Source organism: Sceloporus undulatus, chromosome 6, assembly GCF_019175285.1.
Source record: "Sceloporus undulatus isolate JIND9_A2432 ecotype Alabama chromosome 6, SceUnd_v1.1, whole genome shotgun sequence".
Taxonomy (NCBI): Eukaryota; Metazoa; Chordata; class Lepidosauria; order Squamata; family Phrynosomatidae; genus Sceloporus; species Sceloporus undulatus.
Window position 1 is genome coordinate 98,829,115 of NC_056527.1, and position 22,507 is coordinate 98,851,621.

At 41.9% G+C, this 22,507-nt stretch overlaps 2 protein-coding genes across 3 annotated transcripts in view; both read left to right on the forward strand.

Annotated features, from left to right (window-relative positions):
• LOC121933510 (RNA binding protein fox-1 homolog 1-like) overlaps positions 1-22,507 on the forward strand; it is a 576,905-nt gene that overhangs the window by 350,297 nt on the left and 204,101 nt on the right. The gene's annotated exons all lie outside the window — the stretch shown is intronic.
• LRRC4B (leucine rich repeat containing 4B) overlaps positions 1-22,507 on the forward strand; it is a 140,094-nt gene that overhangs the window by 53,679 nt on the left and 63,908 nt on the right. Inside the window, exon 1 of one of the 2 annotated variants that reach the window (XM_042473351.1) lies at positions 22,273-22,310. The exons of the other annotated variant lie outside the window; for it this stretch is intronic. The gene's annotated coding sequence lies outside the window, so the exon portion shown is untranslated. Of the gene's footprint in view, positions 1-22,272; positions 22,311-22,507 lie in introns of those variants that run through there. 2 annotated transcript variants of the gene reach the window in all.

The window sequence follows — 22,507 nt, forward strand, 5'->3', positions numbered from 1 at the left end:
ACAGGGAATCCTATGGCACATGCTGCAGGGAAGCATTCCAATGGGCTGCCTCCCTTTCCTGTAGTTGATTTGATTGACTGGTTGATATTTCAGTCCTCTTTTTAATTCCTAAAATGCTCAAGTAATTTAGCATCCATGTATTGTGTAGTCGTTTGAGCATTAGACTTTGACTTGGGAGACCAGGGTTCAATTCTTTACTCAGCTATGGAAACTGACTGGGCGACCTTGGGCAGGTCACACACTCTCAGTCCTGGAAAATTCCATGATTGGTATGCCTTAGAGTCCCCATAAGTTGGAAATGACTTGAAAGTATACAACAGCAAACAAGAAATATATAATATTGCAGTTGAGAAACACTCTTCTACAGAGCTTTTGGACTACACCTCCCAGGACCCACTGATCATTCTTGTTGAAAGATTCCAGGAATTGTAGTCCAAATTGTAATCTTCCATGTTCTGTGCAGCACATGTTTAGATAATTAGACTGTTATTTCTCTTGCTTAGTGGGATGTGGGGGGGGGGGGGGGGAAGAGACATTATGAAGGAAATCACGCCACACCTTGCACATGCAGAGTGGCGCTTCCTTACTCAGAACGTCACTGCTTTCTCTGCATGTGCACATGTTTGTTCTTGGCCTTCTTCCCAACCAGCTCTTTGCTCAGTATCGATCACACCCACCAGCTGATCTCCCCTTGGTTATTTAGCTCTCAACAGAGCCGATTGGCTGGATAATTAATTTGCTGCTTAATTAACTCACTTTGAGATGAGATTCCCCCCTCCTCCCGATCATCTGCAGTTGGACTTGCGTCTGCCCACATAAGCTTGGAAATCATATTTCAAACCCTTTTAGCTGCCAGCATTTCATATTTAGAGCTCTAGTATAGCTTGTTCACCACTCAGGCCCCTTCCTCCCCCCCCCCTTCTGCTCCCACTGTCCTTCAACATTTCTGTCTCACACCTTCTGTCCTATGGGAAACAGTCAGGCTGTGACTCTTGAGCCTGTTTGTATAAGGCTGTCTATCTTTCCTTCACTGACATTGTGGGGAACAGGCTGGAGTAGCTCCGTTCAAGGACCAGCACCACACACTCCATGCTTTGCCCAGATGTGAATTCCAAACTGCACCAGTGATTCTGGTCATTCAGACTCCATGGTTCTGTTGCACCTTGGAGCATACTACCAATGTAGTACATTTTCTAGCTACTAGCATGTTTAAGAAAATGAAGATGAACTCAGTTCAGTCACACCAAAGGCCTCACTAACTAATTGCACAGTAGATACTCAGAGGTGGGCGAACAAAATGGTGAAAGGTATAGAAACTGTGTCCTATAAAGAGTGACCTAGGGCCTGAATAGATAGGCCAAAATAAAGCTGCTTCGAGTCACTTTGGAGGTATGCTGTTTAAATGACACTCGCATCTTAAGAGGCCAGAAACTGCACCAAAGCTGCAATCCAGTCCTTAGGACTGGAGTGTGGCTTTGGTGCGGCTTCTAGTCTCTTAGGATGCATGCATCATTTAAACAGTATACCTTCAAAGTGACCTGAAACAGCTTTATTTTGGCCTGTCTGTTCGGGCCCCTAGATAGCTGGGTGTGTTTATCCTGGAGAAGAGAAGGTTAAGAGGTGACATTATAGCTTTGTTTCAGTATTTGAAGGGATGTCATACTTTTGTGTAGCTCCAAGTTTTGTGTAGCTCCAGAAACTAGGAGTTGGAGCAGTGGATTCAAGCCACAAGAAATGAGATTACACCTTAATATTAGGAAGAACTAATGTGGAATATGCTGCCTTGGAGTGTGATAGAGTCTACTTCTTTGCAGCTTTTTAAACAGAGGGGGGAATGGCCATCTGTCGAGACTGCTTTGTCTTCCTACTTCCTGCATGGCAGGGGATTTAACTTGATGGCCCTTGAGGTCTCTTCCAACTCTATGAATCTAGGTTCATGAGAAGTTCATAAGCAAGAGAAGTATAACTTGCCAAATATTAAAAAATTAAAATTAAAAAAAATCTTCTAGTCAAGTGCATTTACAAGACATTTGGGATGCGAGCATGTTATATTTTGGGATATTTCCATGAAAATTTTGCAAAAGTATGTATGTGTGTGAATGGCTGTACATGCAAAAAAAATCCGCCATGTTCTTTTATGCAAACAGAAGTATTATTGTTCAACTTTTTTTTTAAAAAAAAACTTCACTGTTATGGCAAGAAGTTCTGGTATGTAAAAAAATCTTGTGGCAATTGACAGTTTTTCTAATGGGTAACTCAATGAGGATGAAAAAATTAGAAAATGTACTTTATATTACCAAGACATCAGTACAATGCCACACTCCCACTTGTTTGTTCTCATCAGCTGGTATTGAGAGGCTGCAGGTGGTATGTAGCCATCATGACTATAATGATGATATTTATAATTTAGTGACAGTCCCTTAGTGTTAAGTATTCATAATCATAGGACTGGCCCTGAGCACTTCTTGGTCAGTTAGCCAAAGGTCTGTGCTTGTTTTGTATATGAAGACTAAATTACTGTTTTAGTCTGCTCCTCAATGTGCTGACTTGTTGTTATGTGCCTTCAAGTCATTTCTGACTTATGGTGACCCTAAGGTGACCCTATCATAGGGTTTTCTTGGCAAGTCTCTTCAGAGGGGCTTTTCCCTGTTAATGGACCTTAAAATATTATACTGACTGGTAGCCACTGGTAACTCCATCCTCCATGAATTTGTCCAGTTTCCTTTTAAAGTGTTAGTGTCATCTTTGCATCTGGGATGGTAGTGAACCCCACAGTTGAATTGCCGTTCAGTCCATATTTTTTGAGATGATTATATACATGCTTTCTTTTGTCTCGTACTTTTCTCCTCATCTTCTTTATATGCATTCATTTACAGATCCATCTGCTCATCTACATTTTGGTTTGAGAAAGAGCATCACATGTTATGATTTCACAGAGTCAGGGTGCTTTCACAAGCCACTTATGTGTTCACAAATCTTTGTCAGCATGCTTAACTACCACTGCTTATGGATCAGTTTCTCTTGTTTTTTGGATTTTATACCATCATGGTGCATGGGGCTGCAAAGAGTACAAGGTGATAGGTCTCTGCCCCCTCACCTCATCTAGGAACTAGTTTAAAATTTGACAGAGAGAAATAACAGAGGTGAAAGGCTGTTGAAGTTGTAGAAGGCAGGGAAGCAAAATGTAGTTGTTTTCACTTTTATATACTATAACCTTAATTACAGGCTAATTGAGCTTGGGCAGTGGGGTCATTCCTACCTCTAGTGAAACAGGTGTCTCAGGTGGCAGATACTAGGTGATGGCAGCAAGGCATTGGAGAGAGAAGACGGTTGTATGCCATGTAGTCTGGCCTGCACTTCCTAGCCATGTAGTCTGACCTGCTACTTTTAGGTCTATAGAGGATGCTATCCCATAATAAGTGTTGAAGGAGGTTTAGCAAACATTTGTACACAGAACTGGAGTTGGTCTCAGGCAGAAAAATATCATGGGCTGGCCCTGTTGGGAACCCATTGTGAAGATTTTCTAAAATGGTAAAGTAAAATCAGTTAATGGAAAAGAAACAAGCAATCTTATATAACCTCTTGGGAATTTGTAAGCAAACCTGAAGTAAAATAATATGAAAGTAAAGTTAGGAGTGAGAACCAGTGTGGCGTAGTGGTTTGAGTGCTGGATTACGACTAGAGAGCAGGGTTTGATTCCCTGCTTGGCATGAAACCCATTGGATAATCTTGGGCAAGTCATATGCTCTCAGCCTCATGGCAAACCTCTTCTGAACAAATCTTTCCAAGAAAACCCTGGCTATGATAGGTTTGCCTTAGGATTGCCGTAAGTTCGAAACTGAAGGCACACAACAACCTTAGGAGTACCTTAATATACACTGCATCAGATCAATAGTCCCACTGCCCTTAACTGCCAATTGTCCTTCCTCCAGAATGAAAAGGCCACTTGTCACATTTTACATTTTATGCTCAAGTATGATTGTTTCTGTACTAAAAACACAGGGCACATGGTAGCCAAGGTTGGCACATGTACACTTAAAACATGCATGTTTCTTGGTAAAATGCATGGATGTGGCAACTGAAAAGTAATTAAGAGCTTAATTATGCCTTGATGGATCAGGTCCATGTTTATCTAGTTCAGAATTGGACAGATGATAGGTCAAGACGTATCTACTTGATAGACTAACTTTAGCGCTCTGGGTGCTTTAAAAGGGATGTGCAAGAATTTCTGACTACAGAAGTTGAATAATAATAACTACCGTACATCTGCCAAACAAACAAACAATCCTCTTTTGCTAATGGTTTGTTTTTCTCATCCTTGACATTTCCCATCTGTAAGATAGGCCCTTTTCTCAATCCATCTTTGACCTGGCCTTTGTTAAGATTTGCTGCCTGATTTTTTTAAGAAAATGGTTGTTGTGCTTATCTGTATGGGATTTTTGTGGCTTAGAATTCCTAATCTGTAGTAACTCAAATGTAAATTTGAACATAAGATTTGTTTATGAGAGGTATCTCAGTCTGTCCCTTGCTCATACAGTGTGGGAAGTCATTGGCTCTTCCCCAAACCTCCATTGCATCAGGCTCCACCTATGACACAAGCACTGTTTTGCACATGACCATCTGGTTGAAAACCTCACTGTTCCTATCCCCCTCCCCACAAAAGAGTTCGTTTTTCAAGCCTGAATTCTACCCACTAATGCTCTGGTCCATTGTCATTAATTCCAGCAGCCAGCCAAAAATCCATGATGGCTCTGGAAGAGTCTGCCCCAACCACATATCATTAGATTAAAGCTCCCACCTCATAAGTGTACTTACAGTGCTGAACGAGGATAATGAGTATTGTAGTCACATTGACCTGGGGACCCACATTTGGGCAAGATTGCTTGGGAAGCTCATAGATAGTGGTACAGTCATAACACACACACATCCCAGTGAAGCCGTCACCACCACCGCCATACAAGTGAGACAAAAGAAATAGCTCAACAATTATATATTGTTGTTGGGAAAACCACCCTGCCAAGCAACTGTGTGGATTACAGCTAAGTTCAGATGGAACAGTGAAGCTTGAAAAGGGTGGCAAATAATGCCACTGTTTCTCTTCACCAGAAACTCCAGTCACTTTGTCTAAATGAACCCTCATTGGGCTGCAAAATGTCCTGTTTCCCACAGCATCTGACACATTGCTGAATGTGAATTTGAAGTGGATTAAATTAAAATGGGTAGGTTTGATCACGGCTCAAATAGTGTGAATGTCTATTTGGCGCTAAATCAGTTCATTGATTCAACTCAAAAAACGATTTATTTTGTAGTGAGAATGAGGCCTGGGAATGCCTTTAAAAAACCCACAGTTAGGAGATAACTGTCTCCTCTTGCTGCTGTTGCCTCCAAGCAACTTGATATTCAGAGATGGACTGCTCCTGAACCAGGAGGTTCCATTTAGCTGTAATGATAAGTAGCCAGTGATAGATTTATCTTCCCTGTGTTTATCTAATTAATCTGGTCTCTGTGTACTTCACTGAGACAGATGTCAATTTTGTATTCCTGCATTTGCATCTGAAGTACAAAATGTGATGTAAGGAGCAACTAGATGAAATACTTCATCATTTTTGAGGTTTGTTTTATTGCAAGCCATGCTGTGGATTGAATCTGGGGCCTCCCACATGCTAGGACTGTTCTCTGCCACCGAGACAATCCCCTCCCTCTTTATACACCTCTCACATGGAAATAATTGCATAGACTGATTGTTCTAGCAATATATTTTTTTAGGTACGGAAGAGGCTTGTGGGAGGAACCTAGTGTCTTAAGCATGTCATATAGAAAGCATAGCTCATTGTTGCCTGGATGCATCCCCCACCCCCACCACCTTTCCTTCAGAAGTGGAAAAAGCTACTTTTTTGGAATACAGCTCTCCAAATCCTGTACCAAGATCTGGTTCCCCAAGAGGTTTCTCCTCCTCCTTTTGCCAAATCAGCACCTCCTGGAGCTACACTTAGGCTTTCCTTTTAAAATAAAAGAATTGTCTAATCTGCATATCTGCAGGGAGAAACTTAACAATTAGATCTGAATATATAACTTGAAAGCTCAAAGGACAGGATGCAAAAGATACAGCCTAAGGTAGAAACTGGCTCCATGGCAGAGCACATGTTTTATATGCAGAAGTTTGCAGGTCGAATTCCAGGCACTTAGTTTCAATTATGAGGATTAGGCAGCAAGAGAACTACTACCAGTCAAAGTAGACAATCCTGTGCTAGAGTAGAAACGGATCTGAATTCCAGTTTGGGAAGACTTTGGACAGCAGGGGAAACTGTATTCCAGCAGTGGGTGAGTCTAGGGAGGTTGGACAGGGCCAAAGCAAAATGAGTGGAACCAGATGTCATTCTTGCTCATTTGGCCATTCCCCCGCCATAAAGACAAAATACATCTCAGTTCTGTGCGTGCCAGTTTAGGAGTACATTCCAATGTAAGAGCTTCCAGGCATACAAAGTACATCTCAGTTACTTATTATTATTATTATTATTATTATTAATAATAATATAGATTTGTATAATTTAGATTTGCACATGGAATAGCTGCCCTTGAAAGCTGCTAGATCAGGATTAGGGACTCAGGCCCTATACAGACAGGCAGAAAGCGCTGACCTGTGGGTGGAATCAGGGCACGGCGTCCTGATGCTGGATGCCCTAACTCCACCCCATAGTGTTGTGATGGTGCACGCCGGTCCAGACGGCACGCGCCAACATGACGCACCTCTGGCACTACATCCACGATGCAGCACTGAAGGGGCATCATAAAGCCCTTGGAGGGCTTTTTGTGGCTCCTTTTTGCGCTATCCAGAGGCCAGATCGGGGTCCTGGCATGAGGTTGCCATGGCCCCGGTCCGGCCAGGAAAGGGGCAGCTGCATGCCACCTCTTAGGGGCAATCTATATAGCCCCTAAGTCCAGGAATACTAAACACAGCTTGGTCAGATGCATGTCAACTCAGAAGTAAGCCACAATGCAACAGTTTTTAGGCATGCAAAGCACAGCCCCATATTCCACTAGTTACCATATCTCAGTCCCTCATATCCGAGCAAAAAAATTGCATACTATGCACATTATTATAATAATGCATATTATTAATTTGCATTTTACTTATGCAAATTCAACACATTAATCATTTGCACTTTTTCTACCATTATCTTTCAACCTCTGTACCAGTACCAAGGTAAGAGCTCTTTTTTACTTCTTTGCCCCCCTAGCTGATGTGAAGAGAGGAAGGCTTCCAAACAGCTTGGCCATGTAAACCCACTGGGTAACATTGGGCAAGTCACACTCTCTCAGCCTCAGGATCACAATGGCAAACTCCCTCTGAAGAAATTTGCCAAGAAAACCTCATTATAGGATTGCCTTAGGGTTTCCATATGCTGAAAACAACTTGAAGGCATACAGCAACAACAGCATCAAAAATATCCCATGAGGCAAAACAAAAATGTGGTGAAATTGCCATTTTTTTTTATCAAACAAGGAAGTTTTTAAATTTTCTAGGAACTCAAAAGAATGAACATCATAATGAGTAATATAACAAGTTACTAAAGGGGGGATTAGTGATAGTTACTATGAGTTATTTTTGTGCATTTTGTTGCTGTTGTGTGCCTTCAAGTAATTTTTGACTTATGGTAACCCTAAGACAAAGCTGTCATGGGCTTTCATGGCCAGATTTGTTCATAGAGGACTTGGCATTGCCTTCCTCCTAGACTAAAAGAGAGTGTGAATTGCCCAAGGGCATACAGTGGGTTTTCATAGCTGAGCAGGGATTCAAACCCTGGTCTCCCAGGCTTCTTGTCCAACATTCAAACCATTAAACCATACAACAATTAAGTATGTAAATAGCTCCTCAAGCTCTGCTTGTACATCACATGTAATAGGCTGAAATCATAGCCAACATTAGATTCTGATGTCCCTGGTCTGCTATTGCAGATCCACTGGTCCTGACACTTGCTCTAGTTTGGGCTCATTACCTGCCTGATATAACATCTAAAATGGCAGACAGCTAGTTGTCTGCTTCCAACAGAGGTAGTACCGCCACTGCTGCCTACTGCCACCAGCAAGCCCAGTGGCATAGGTACATACTAGATGAGAGAGCTGCAGCAATCAATAAATTCTGTGTCTGTGTGCCTTTCTGAGAGTGATTTTTGGTTTGTTTGTTTTTAAAGATCCACAGTCCAACCATCTCTGTTTTGCTTTCCACTACCGGAAAACTATAATAATAATTCTAGACATTTCCCTGAGTTTGGGGAATAGGATGCAGACAGAATTTGCTAGCAAACCAGTGGGTGTTGGTGTGTGTATCTATATGTGTTTTGTTTTTGTTTTCGCCTGTCTTGACAAAATCAAGACAATTGGCAACTTTAGCCCAGACCTATTCTTGGATTTTGCCTGGGTCATCAACTTCCTGTTTCACCAGAAGCAGTCATCTACTCTCCATAGTTATGAAGGATTCATCACCCAGGATACCTCAAGGCAATTGTCAAGAGGTGAAAGGGTCAGGCATTTCAGTTTTCACCCAGGATACATGTTTTTGAGATTACTCAGCATAGGAAAGTCACCCCAAATACCCTTTAATGGATTCAACATGCTCGATCTCAGGGTTTATACAGAGTAGATGTTTGCCAGAGTTCACAGACATTATTACTTTGGACTACAAAATCCAGTTTGGGTGGGAGTAATTCTGGGTGTTCTAGTGCAAAAAGTAATTTCCCAGTAGATAAGATCCCCACATCCTGTAGTTTGGGTTATGCTCCTCCCAATCACTCCAGCAAAATCTAATCCATGCATAGGGAATACAGTACACACCCTTCAGATGTTGTTGAACTGCAGCTCCATCATCATTGGCTTTACTGGTTAGCGCTGATGGAAGATGCAATCCCATGACATCTGGAGAGCCAGTGTGGTGTAGTGGTTTGAGGTTTGGCCTGTGATTCTGGAGATCAGGGTTTGAATCGCATCTTGGCCCTGGAAACCTACTGGGTGATTTGGGCAAGTCACACTCTCAGCTTTAGAGGATGCAATGGTAAATCTCATCTGAAGAAACTTGCCAAGATAACCCTGTGATAGGTTAACCATAGGATTACCATAGTTTGGAAATTACTTAAAGGAACACAAAAACAACAATACATTCCCCACTTAAGATCAAATCCACTGTTTTTTTTTTAGTTTCTGGGATGTTCAGATAAATGCCTCCGCAGAAGAGAATAAAAGTAAAGATAAAGGTATTCCCTGTTGACAAGGTTGTCAAGTCATGTCCAACCATAGGAGGCAGTACTCATCTCTGTTACTAAGGCAAAGAGCCAGTGTTGTCAGAGACTACTCTTACTGAAGGTAACTATGCTGTTACCTTCCCACCAGAGTGGTAACTATTTATCTACTTGCATTTTCATCCTTTTGAACTGTCAGGTTGGCAGATGCTGGGACTAGTGATGGGAACTCACCCCATCATGTGGCACCCAGGCCTTGAACTGCCAACCTGCTGATCTTGCAATCAACAGAATTGGCATTTTAACCACTTGAGTCAATAGGACTGTACAGATTGTCCACAGCCTTCCTGATGCCAATGGTGGCTGCACTGCTTAGCAACCATTCCTGTGTGCATCCAGATCAGAGTTGGCTGAGAAATTGTGGTAACTGCAGTCCCCAAAAAAACAACTCTGGTCCAAATATAGACACATAGAGGCCTCTGTCATACAAACAAGAAACATGGTCTGATATTTCATCCTGCTGTTGATTCTTTCAGAACTTGTTGTTTTATTATGTATTTATTGTTAATATTGTTTGATGTGAACCACACAGGAAATGTGTACTGAAGGGCAGTAGATCAATTCACTCAATCAATACATTTTATGCACACTGACCTCTTTCATATTAATTTGAGATATGCTAACACTGGGTCCAGAATGTACATCAGATATGTGTTGCTAGTGGGCATGATTCCGCTCCTATCACATATTAACTTAGTGCAGTGACTAGTTGTCTGAACATCCCCGTAGTAAGTCATACACTCAAGAGCGTGTGTGTGTGTGTGTGTGTGTGTGTGTGTGTGTGTGTGCCTTCCAGTCACTTGTGAACTTATGCTGACCCTCTGAATGTTATAGGGTTTTTAGGCAAAGAAGACTCAGAGACAATTTTGCTAGTTTCTTCCTCTGAAATATAGCCTACAGTGCCTGTTTTTTGATGGAAGTCTCCCATCTAAATACTAACCAGGGCTGACTCTGTTTAGCTTCCAAGACTAGTGTCTTTAGGGTATTTAGGCAGACCAATCCTGGAATTGGCTGGTAGTGGTGAGCCACTGGATTAGCACAGTCTGGTATAAATACAGACATCTGGTCTTTTACCATTGCCTGGTCTACAGGGTGATCTCTTCTTGTCTATTGTAATTGATCCTGGGTTGGAGAATTCATGGGATTGGTATGGTTACCAGAACCCTAGCTTTGCTTTGAACATCTCATATCAGAGGGTATTCTCTAGAGCCTTAGTCTTGTGGGAGGAAGGTTTATCTTTTGTGTTAGGCATTGTGTCAGCCAAATCAGGATGGGCCAGAAGACTTTGGACAATGTTTTCACATCAGCTCCACCAGTGTGGCTTCCTTATCAGTGGGGCAGTGAATCCATCCTGCATGTTAGTGTGCAACTGAAACCAACTATCTGAGATTATGAATTCTGGGGAAAGGGTACCTTGGAGACCTCCTTTACGATTCACACTAAAACCATGAGCAGAGTCATCGCCCCACTGACATAGGAGCCACTAGTTTTCAGAGGTCTTGGTGGCTTTCTTCTTTGCATGGGCCATTAGAGGTGGCTGCAGCTGTAAATACTGAGCAAGTGGTGTTTTCCCAACCTTGGACCCCTAGAAGTTTTTGGATTCCAAACTCAGAAAGACGTAACCAATATGGCCAAAGGTCAAGTATTCTGGGAGTTGTGGCCTGAGGACTTGAGGCTGAGGACTGCTTGTATTGAGCAAATCGTGGTTGTTCCTATCATTAGACAGAATGAAACAGACACCATTGACAGCACATTTTGCATGTCATGAAACAATTGCAGAGGGTTTAATTTATTCATATTTAATTTTATTGTCAAGGGGCCAGAGAGATGTTTGTGAGATCTTCTGCCTCATATGCCAAAATAACTTGTCTGTCTTGAAGTAGGATGAACATTAACTTGAGGTCTGGACAACTTCATTGGCTTTTCTTCTCAGGCAGCAAAATGTCTGGGGCAAACTTTAAAGTGAAGAATCTGTTAGGATAGCCTTCTCCAACTTGGTGTCCTACAGATTTGTTGGACTATAACTTCCACCACCATAGCCAGCAGGCTTTCTGAGGATGATGGGAAATGTAGCCCAACCCATGTGGAGGCCATAGATGCACAGTGACTAGGTGATTGAAATCATTAAGGTCTCCTCTATATTTGGGTTTTTTAATAAATTTTATTAAATCTTTAATATCATTACAAATAGAAAACAAAACATAATTCCATACACCCTGCGTAGTCGAAGATATTTCAATCATGTTATACTTATATACATACAGACATACACATATACCTAAATACATACCTACTCACTTTCAACTTTACCTTTAGCTGTATCTATGCAACCCTAGAGATCAACAATATGCTGGCAGTGATGGCCTTCAGCTACTTCACACCTTCTATTCCATCAACTCGTTACCATCCTTTCTCCCTTTCTCAAATGCTTTCCCTTCGCTTAGCATTCCCTTCTCTCCCTTCTTTCTCTCCTTCTCCACTACTCCTCTCTCTCCTCCCTATCTATTTCTCTCTCCCCGTTCTCCTTACCTTTATCTTTACCCTCACAATCACATTCAATTCACTTACTCTTCGAAGAGTATATTTGGGTTTTAAAGTTTATTTTGCTGCTGTTGCTGCAACTATTCTTCATTTACTGAAGAAGGAGCAATGGCATAATTGTTTTCTGAACTGAAGAGCTGGAGTACTCTAGCAGAGAATTCTAATAACTTCAGCCAAATGGCAAAATCTCAAGATATTGTAGGATGGAATCATTACAGTTAAAGCAGGATCAAATTACTTTATCTAGGTAGTGCAGATGGGAGATACTCTTATTCTCCTTGTAGCTAGGTAGGGATATTTGGCCAATGGAAAAAAAAATGTGGTCCATGAGGCAAACATTGGCCAAATGGTGTCCAATAATTGCCAAGATTTTTTATTTATTTACTTGATTGTTTTAAGCAGAAATGAGGTAGGGATTGATGACCTTCCTGATGTTGAATTTCAGTTTTCATTATCCCTAACCACAATGGCCAGCACTGACAGATGATGGGAGTTGGAGTGTTATCAACCTCTGGAGGTGTCATAGATTCCCTTGTTTTTGTTTTTGCTGTTGTGTGCCTTCAAGTCATTTCTGACTTATCGTGACCCTAAGGCTATCATAGGGTTTTCTTAGCAAATTTCTTCAGAGATTTGCCATTACTATCCTTTGATGCTGAGAGACTGCTACTTGCCCAAGTTCACCCAGTAGGTTTCATGGCTAAGCGGGGATTCAAACCCTGGTCTCCAGAGTTGCAGTCCAACACTCAAACCACTATGCCACACTGGTTGTCTTGTAGATTTCTTACTTCTGTTTCTCAAGCTTTGATTCTCCAGATGTTTTGAACTTCCACTCCCAGAATCCCCAGTCAAGATAGTCAGTGGTCAGTGATTTGAGGAGGGTAACTCCAAACGATCTGAAAGAAGGAAAGGTTAAGAACCCCTGCTCTATGATAACCCACACATGTGCGCACACACATATTGCTTCAGTCAGCAAGAGAGTTTGATAACTCATCCCATTTTGGGGGGGAAACAAAACGCTAATATGTGAATTTGTTGTGAAAGACTGAAATCAGCTTTTTAGAAGTGAAAAAGTTTCCAGACCTGAGTCCAATCCCTTAAAGCAGACAGCCAGACTGTACTGAGTGGGCACACTCCTTGCTTCTTGCAGCAAGTAAGAATGAGTCATAGGCTCTGCTAGTTAATTACTTGCTCCCTCTTCCTCCAAATCCCTCCCAGATCTCTTTGGAGATATCCATAGTCACCACAGGTGGTCAAGCAAAGATGCATTACTCTCTATTTGCCCCCAACCTCTGTAGGACCAGGAACAGAGCTTGGTATAGTCTTGATGGTCTTGGTTTGGGGCACTCTTTCTAGATGGCCATAAAACCTAGCTGTCAAATGACCACTCAGTACCATATGTACCAGAGCTTGGAAGAAGTTACATTTTGGGGTTATGTCTTTCATAATTCCCCAACCAGTATGACCAGTGGCTGTTCTGGCTGAGGAGCTGTAGTCCAAAGAAGTAACTTTTCCAAGCTGTGAGCTGCACAGCCCACAGTAACTTAATCATTCCCTACCCCATTGTCATAAATCACACGTTTGTTAGTGCAAAGGCTATGTTCTGTGCATTGCGATGTCATTTGGCCACACGCCCCATTTCATATCAATTAAAGATGCATTACTTTATCATGTATGTGTTTTACAAATTAAATGGATGGATCTTCCTTCTCCGCTGTCAGGGATCCCTAAAGGCAGTTCACAATTCACTTTAAAAGGATAAGATGCAGGTTAAAAAAGCCAAACAGTAGAGACAACGAAAGCACAAAAATAGTAACAGACAGCAGACAAGGTTGACATAATAATAACAGTATTAGCTGGCATTAAGAGCAACCAGATACAGTTCAACAATAAACTTTAGCCACCTCCAAATGCCCTGTTTGAATCAAAAGGGGTTTAATGCTCTTGTAAAAATAAGAGGGCTAACTTGATGAGTCTCCTTAGGGAAGGAGTGTCACAGACAGGCTACAATGGCACTACAGATTCCCTGCTTGGTCCCATTCCTCCCAGAGCTTGGAATAAGTTACTTTGTGGACTGCAACTCCCAGAATTCCTCAAACAGCTTGGTCAATGACCATGCTGACTAAGGGATTCTTTGAGTCTGATAAAGCAATTTCTCCAAGCTTTGGCCACATCTGGAATGAGAGCAAGAATAACTCTTGGCTGGTGGTGGGAAGAATGAGAGATCAAAACTCCCAGAATCCCTCAGCTGCAGGCTACGTTGGCTGGGGGATTCTGGGAGTTGTACAGAAAGTAAAATTAGAAAGCTTTGAGTTTGTTTATACCTTTCAGTGGAAAATCTAACTTGAGGATGGGGAACATGTGGCATTCCAGAGACATTGTTGAACTACAGATATTGTTGAGCTACTGTTTGTGCTGTCTGGGGGGTGTTCTGTGAGCTGTAGTTCAAAAAAGTATTTGTTTTAAAAAGCTTTAGTTATAGGTAGGAGAGGGAAGATGAGGGAAAGGAGTTTAACTAGACATGAACTTGCATCTGAGGAAGTAGGCTCAGATCTACAAAAGCTTGTGCTACCAGCTTCTTTATTTCAGTTAACTGTCAAAGGTGCTACAAGATCCCTTTGCATACTGAATTTCCAGACTAACATGGCAATGTCTTTGAATTCTAGATGTGAACTGTTAGCCTAAGGATTGGAACAAGTGGCCAGTGGGATAGCAGTTGTGGGTGATTCTAGTACAATGCAAGGTGGCCTTGTTCTGTCTTCCATTGCTGGGAGAGGAGACAGAACCTACCGCAGGTGTGTGTTAACAGACCTACCAGGGAACCGTATAAAACCATGATTAGTAAACAAGCTACCTTTATAGACCTTGAGTGAAAATCAAGGAGAAAGCTTTCATGGAAGCTTTTTGTTCTTATCTGCTGAGGATATTAGATTGAGCTTGGAAGGTTCCCTTTCTGTACTTTGCGTATGTATGAACTTTCATGTCATCTGTTGATGTATGGTGACTCCATGAATTCCATAGGGCTTTCTTAGGGAAGGGAGACTTAGAGGTGGTTTGGCATTGCCTTCCTCCAATATCTCACAGCACCTGATATTCCTTGGCAGATGGGATCGGGTGCCTGCAGGGAATTTAGGCTCCTTTCTGGACTTCAGTTCCCCAAATTCTCTAGTTGCTAAAGTCTCTGGCCATGCTGACTGGAAAATTCTGGAGGGTATAGGATGTAAAAAAGTAAATTTTGTAAACTCTGACATCAGCTGCAGTAGAGCAAATGGTAAAAGTTTGAACTTTTACATCCGTATATTGAGATGATTTCTTCCCCAGCTGAGCTTATTTTTGGTCTTGGAAACTGGCTGACAGGACAATTGAGAGAGGTGGAGTCATGGCTGTGGGGAAGAATTAACAGGAACATCCCACTCCAGTTCAAAGTAGTCAGCAAACACTGAGATGGAGACTTGTTTGCTGACATTATTTGTAGATTTGCCTTCAGAGCATGTGAGCTGTGAGTCATTTGGTCCCTGGTTCGACCCTCAGCTCTGTCATCCTCACAAGGTGGTGTTACATCTTTCAACTTCAATCTCTAGCTTGTAATTTAACAATAACAACACTGGTCCACCTTACTGAAATTGTTTGACAGATTATTGAATGAATATATATATATATGAATTGTTTTGGGCACACTGGAGATAAAGTATCAAAGTTTGTGTTTCAAAATCTAATCAAAGGTGAGCACAGAGAGCATTGACTTGCAATGGGCTACATACAACATTTTTCCATTTAAAAAAATCCATTAAGAATTTTTCCTTAAGAAACTTAAAAGTACAGCACACCTCAGTTAACTGAAGCCCCTTTCTATAAAGTATTTTTACACCCCTTGCCCACTTTTCCTTCTTGTGTAGCTGGAGGTTTTTTGAGCATCAGCATTGGGATGATGATGAAGGAGGACTGGAGAAACCCAGATAATACCCATAACAACAGAAGCTATTTGGGGAAGATGAGGCTTGTAACTTTAACTAATTGCATTTAAAACTCAAGTTCCTGTGCTATGATTTTGTGAAGGTGCTGACTTAAATTTCAATGCCAGAAATTCCTAGCTCCTATCTAGAACAACAATTCCAAGGATTTCTTGACTGGGAGCCATGTTAGTTGAAAAGACAAGGGACTTGGCTGATACTTCAGACAGGCCTTATGACTTGGTCCAGTGCCATTGAAGGGCACATATGCTAACTACACTGTAGTTTGCTGAAGGGAAGAGTAAACTGGAAAGCTCTTCATCCTTACCTAGAGGCAATCATAGGTGTGCATTTTGATGAAGCTAACCCTTTTTCAATAAGGACTTTCAAATAAGGATTTCTCTTTATTTTTCAGCCACACGTTGGCTGATTCACTGACCATATTGGTGTTGAGGATTTGGTAGCTGGTTTAAAAATGGTATGTTGTGATTAGTTTGCCTTCTAAGTCTCTGCCTCAGTTGTCATTTGTATAGGCTTGCCATAACCCAGCTGCAACCGGGAACTTCCTGATTTTGGGGGCCCGGGGCCCCTCCCGGCACGAGTGCAGCCCCAAAACCGGGAGCCCCCCCGGTTGCAGCCTGGGTTGCTGCGCCCCTGGCAGGCCTCGCTGCCCTCCTCCTCCACCTCGGGGAGGCGGGGAGGAAGAAGAGGGCAGCGAGGCCTGCCTGGGGCGCAGGAGGCAAAGCTGGAGGCAGTGCCTCCCCGCGCGCCCGCACCACCCTCCTCCTCCACCCCCTCTCCCCCAGGCCGCGCGGAGGAGGTGAAGGTGGTTGGAGGCAGCATCTCCTCCGCGCAGGGAGGAGGAGAGGAGGCAGGGGAAGGTGGCGCGGGTGCGCGGGGAGGCGGGGGATTCCCCCGGGATTTCCCCCCCCCCAGCGAGGCCCTGGATGGGGCTCCGCAATCGCGGAGTCCTCCCAGGCCTGGCTGTGGCTTGGAGGACACTTCCTCCCAAGCCTTAGCTAGGCCCTGGATGGGACTCCGTGATGGTGGAGTCCTCCAAGGCCTCGCTGGGGCTTGGGAGACGCTGTCTCCCAGACTCCAGCGAGGCCTTGGACAAGGTTTAAAAATGTAGGACTTTTTTTTTTAATTTCCTGGCCAGGAAACAAACAAAAAAAAGTCCTACATTTTTAAACCATGTCCTACATTTCTCCCGTTTTGGAGGTCCCCAGGGATGGCAACCCTACATTTGTAGCTGTTTTAAAAATGAAACAAAACAGATTCTGGGCATGGACAGAATCCCCCAGGATTTTATTTCAAACAAGAGTTAAATATAAGATGTTGCTTTGCTGTTTAGAATTGTATCCTTGCTTATTACTAGAATTAAACATTCTACAAGTGTTCAGACTGGGAATAACTAGTGTGTATGGTGGGGAAATCACATTTGTGGCAGAAGGCACCTCTATTCTAAACTCCACTGGATTGTTTTAAATTTGTAACATGTATATTTTACTTTTTCATCAAGTAGTGTATCAAAGCAGTGTGTGTTGTCCCCTGCCCTGCCTTTATCTTCACAATAATGATGAGTGAGAAGGCTGGACTACATGCAGTGGCTGGCTGACAGTCATCCTGTAAACTACATGGGTGCATGGGGATTTGAACCTGGATCTCTCAAGCCCTGGTCCAACCAGTACACCAGTGCTACTCACAGTGATGGTCTGTGGCTGGTACTAGTCTGCAAGCCATTGGCTGCCAGTCCGTGGCAAGTTTCCAGGAAAGAAAGAAACAGTTGTAGCCAATAGGCGGGAAATGGTACTGGTCCCTGGCACATTGGGAAGGAAAACCTGCCAATCTACCACATGAGGTAGCTTAAGAAAGACTGCATTAGACCACTGTGTCTGAATGCCTGAAGAGAGTCTATACACATCCATTTTGCTCAGCTTAAACATCTGTAAAAAGGCTTTGTTTTGAAGAGGGTGCATGTGTTTTATCGGTCTCATTTATCTTACTACAACAAATAGAAACGTGTCCTAAACGCTAGTGAGTTTTTAAAAACCCCTATCCTTCCTTTGTTCTTGTCTGGGTTTGGGAAGAATGAGAATGGCATTTGGATTATAAAGAAAAACAGCACTACATGTTTAGAACTAACCTGAGCTGAGGTGTCATTTGAAGAGGGTACATTTTTAAAGGTCTCCTCTCCAACCAGAAAGGCACCATTTGGATTTCTTACTCAGAGCCTACTGTAAGGCCAGCCCTACCATAAGTTTGAAGGAGAAAGCTTCTTCAGGGAATAGATGCTGAGGGATGGAGGCAGTGGCCAAAATGTCTCTCAGACATCCCTCATGAACTGGCACCTCCCTCAGCTTGGAAGATGGGGCTTCTGTGATACATAGGCTGTCTTCACCCAACTATGCTTGCTCCTCTCAGGTCCTCAATGCAGGATGGCATCCCATAGCCAGTGCTGGATCTTTCACCTTCACCTGTCAATCTGCTCAGTTTTTGTACACAGAATGGTGTGGTTGCCATTTTGCCATTCACCCTAGGCATCAAAATGCCTTTGGCTACCTCTGTTTACACCTTCAGTTCCCATAAGGGCTGTTTGACGTCCAATATTGTGGCATTTCCGTAGGGGTATGCAGCATTCAGACTACAGAAGGCATTAAACATGTGGGGAGTATTTTTGTTTATAATATAAATGCTCTTCTTCCCTCTCATCCCAAACCCAGAATTTTGTTTAATCCTAGTAAGTAAGAAAATGATCTGGCCAGGGAATGGGAAGTGATAGACAAATGAGTATGAGGTTTTAACCTCAGAAGATTAACCTCTTTCCAGACTTCTCCCCCTTTCTGTCCATCATCTAATGCCATTAGAGACTTGCTAGTTAGGCATTGACTGTGTTTTAATTTTGCATAATTATTTCTGTTGCCCCTTTGTGTTTTACAAAAGATTTTCCCACTGAGCCCACACTGACCTGGAAAATAGAGTGTATGTGCATGCGCAATTTGTATGCTGCCAGCATGCTGTGGTTGCTGTTTTCTCGTGACTGAATCCCAGGATCATCCCAAGATACTTTGCTGCCTGAATCAGAGCAGCAAAATGTATGCCTACCCACCCAAGTTGCATAGTACCCAATGCCAGTCCAGTTATTTCAGTACCTAAGGCAGAAATTCAACAAGTACCTTTTCCTATACCTGGCTATACAAATATAATAATAACAAATTAACAGTTTCCTTCATTTTGGAATGGAAGTGGAAGTTACTCTCAAGGCACTTGGAAGAAATAAATCATCAGAACAGATGCCATACCACTAGAGCATTTTCAAGCTATAGAGAAAGAATCCATTCATATTCTAGAAAAATCTGCCAGCAAATATAGAAAATAAAACAATGGTTCATGGACTGGAAATGCTCAATATACATTCCTGTCTCCAAGAAAAGGGGATGCCAGAGATTGTAGTAACCATCAGACAACTGCACGAATTCCCCATTCAAGCAAAGTGATGGTCAAGGATTTACAACAAAGACTTTTACCATATATTGAGCAAGAAATGCCAGACATCCAAGCTCAGTTCTGAAAGAGAAGAGGCACTAGAGATCATGTAACAAATATAGGTTAGCTAATGGAGTGCACCAACAAATTTCAGAAGAAAATCTGTGTGCTTCATAGATTATAGCAAAATATTAGATTCTTTAGATTGCTCCAAAATAAATGACAGTAACATAATATTTGATTGTTGTGATGTGTAACCTATACTGTGAATAAGAAGCAACTATCAGGATTGAATACAGAGAAAAGGGATGGTTTCCAGTTGGCAAGGGTGTCAGACGAGGGTGCATTTTATAACCATATCTGCTTAATTTATACGCAGAACATTTCATACAGAAAACAAGATTACGCTTGGAGGAAGAAGGTGTGAAAATTGGAGGAAGGAACATCAGTAATTTAAGATAAGCAGATGACACCATATCACTAGTAGAAAATAGCAGAGGCTTGCAAAAATGACTACTGATGAAAATTAAGGAAAAAAGTGCAAAAGCAAGGTCGCAACAGTATAGTATAAAAATAAAAATAATGACCACAGAAGATTTACATAACTTAAAAGCAGATGACAAGGATGTCAAGATATTTAAAGCTTTTCTATATCTTCACTCAGACATTAATCAAAATAGAGACTAAAAGTCAAGAAATCAAAAGAAGAGAAAGATGTCAAAAGAACTAGATATCCCCTCAAGTATAACATTGCATAATTGAACACCGGAGTCAGAATAATCTGTGCCATATTTCCAGTTTCTCTGTATGAGTGTGAAAGCTGGACAGTGAAGAAAGCTAACTGGAAGAGAATCAACTCATTTGAAATGTGTTGTTAGAGAAGACTTCTACAGATACTTGTCTGGCTAAAAAGACTAAATAAATGGGCCTGAGAGCAAATCAAGCCTGAATGCCTACTAAAATTACTAAACTGAGATAATAATTTGATTATAATTTGGGCACATCATAAGATGATATCACTGATCAGAAAAGATTATAATACTCAATAAAGGAAGCCACAGTCTTGAGTTTGCAAAATCTGAGCAGGGTTGTTGATGACCAGGCTCTTGGATGTTTCTCATTCGTAGATTCACCATGAGATGAATCCAGTATGACAGCAAATAATAATGTTCTGCCTGTTTATGGCACCCAAAAAACTGCTGCCTCAGGCCATGATCTTATAGAGGGACTTCATAGCATAAAGTGGAGACCACCATAGCTATGCCGTGAATGCACTATGCCACTTGTGTACTGGATTGACCCACTGAGTAAGCAGTCATACAACTTGCATCATGTTGTTGCATGCTCCCAAAATTCAGCTCACTTAATATATTTTCAGTCAAAGTTTACTACAGTTGATGGAGTTCTGTAGTCCCTTAAAAACACAATCACTTGCACAACATTTGTGCCAGTAGAGTTCCACTTATACAATTGTAATCTGGATAGGATCCTTGTAGAACATTCCAAAAAATACATTGGTGTATGCCACCACCAAGATTCTAGCCTGAGATAACTGTTCACTGTTAATTAGTAGGCCCAGCAGGGCTAATATCCACAGTCCTATGTACTAAAGAGTGACAAAATCTAGTGATAGATTTCAAAGGTATAGCCATGTTAGTCTGTAGAATCAATATGTAGAGAGATCTTGTAGCACCTTTGAGACTAACTGAAAGGAAGAAGTTGGCAGCTTGAGCTTTTGTAGACGTCTGAGGAAGTAAACTGAAGTCTACTAAACTCATGTTGCCAACTTCTTTCAGTTAGTCTCACAGGTACAGTACTACAATATCTCTCTACGTACTAAATCTAGTGATGTAATGGCAAGTTTTGAAATGCTAGTGCTAATAATGACAATGTCTATAGCAACATCCCTGGCAGAGTCCAAAAATGCATACATACATACATACATCTCACTATCTTCAGTATGTATATATAAACATTTATAGCACTTTTAATCAGAACAGGACCACGTTTTTTTTATAAAGGTGATGGGTTTTACTCAGGACCAAACCATCCATAAATACTTTGGACTACAACAAGCATAGCTCATAACATTTCTCCCCCGCCCCCCGGGTAAATCTATTTCCCCTCCAGCTACTGAGGGGTTTGCCATTTAACTATAAAACAGTAGAGTTCTGAGCGAGTGACAGAGGATGTGGTAGCTCCTGCTAATGATAAAGTCTCTGGGCTGCAACCCTGTGAGCCCTGACTCCATTACACAACTGCACAAGGTTGACAGGAGACATGCTCTTTCCCACCCACCAATGTCACACATTTCCAGAGAATGTTGCATGTTTTTCAATCAACCATTGAAGCTTTTCATTAGACATGTTGCCAGCTTATAGGAATAGTTAATCTCTGAAATGTTGTGATGGAGCAGGGAACAGAATTCTTTGATTCAAACTGTGGAATGAGTGTTGAGATATGGAATGAATTCCACATATCATTCCAGTTAGGTGTAAAGAAGCATAATGACTGTGGTCAGACCTTTGTGCATGCTCTAAGACATGGGCGGGATTTGAACCCGGATCTCCTATATTTCTATAAATCACTCTGTGTGCTAGACAGGCCTTGTATGTGTCATAACGTTATGCAACTGCTCTTCTGTCTGCTTTAGAGCAACAGCTGCTATTGTAGCTCATTTTATATATTTCTGCATTGCCTCTATCTCAGTCTGGGTTTGTGTGGATACATTAGTCAAAAGATTTGGTTCTTATATACTAGGATGGGAGCAGAGTTTTGGAAAAGCTGTATTTTTGAATTGCAGTGCCAAGGAAATTTCTGAGAGCTTTAGTACAAAAATGTCACATTTCCAAGCTATGAATGACTGCACCTTGTTCACCCCTACTGCAGACACAGCTGTCCAGCATGGTTTTGAATGTGACAGGTTAAACAAACAACGGACCACTGAAAAAGGAGGTGGACTGCCAGGGAATGCTTTGACCAGGATCCCTTCAAACTTGGCTACTCTGCTTTCATGTAACATGAAGGAAGCAAAATGCTGCAGGTGATTATTTTTTAATGGTTTTTAATTTCTATTTCTTTCTTCAAATGTTATTAGAGTGGCTCAGCAACAGGCCTGCCAAGGTGTCTCTTAATGTACTCAGAAATATAGAACATAACCCGTGAATTTGTACACTTCTGGAATTCAGGTTGAAGTGCAAGGTGTCACACCTAGAAGTTCTCTGTTTTTAGCCACTGGAT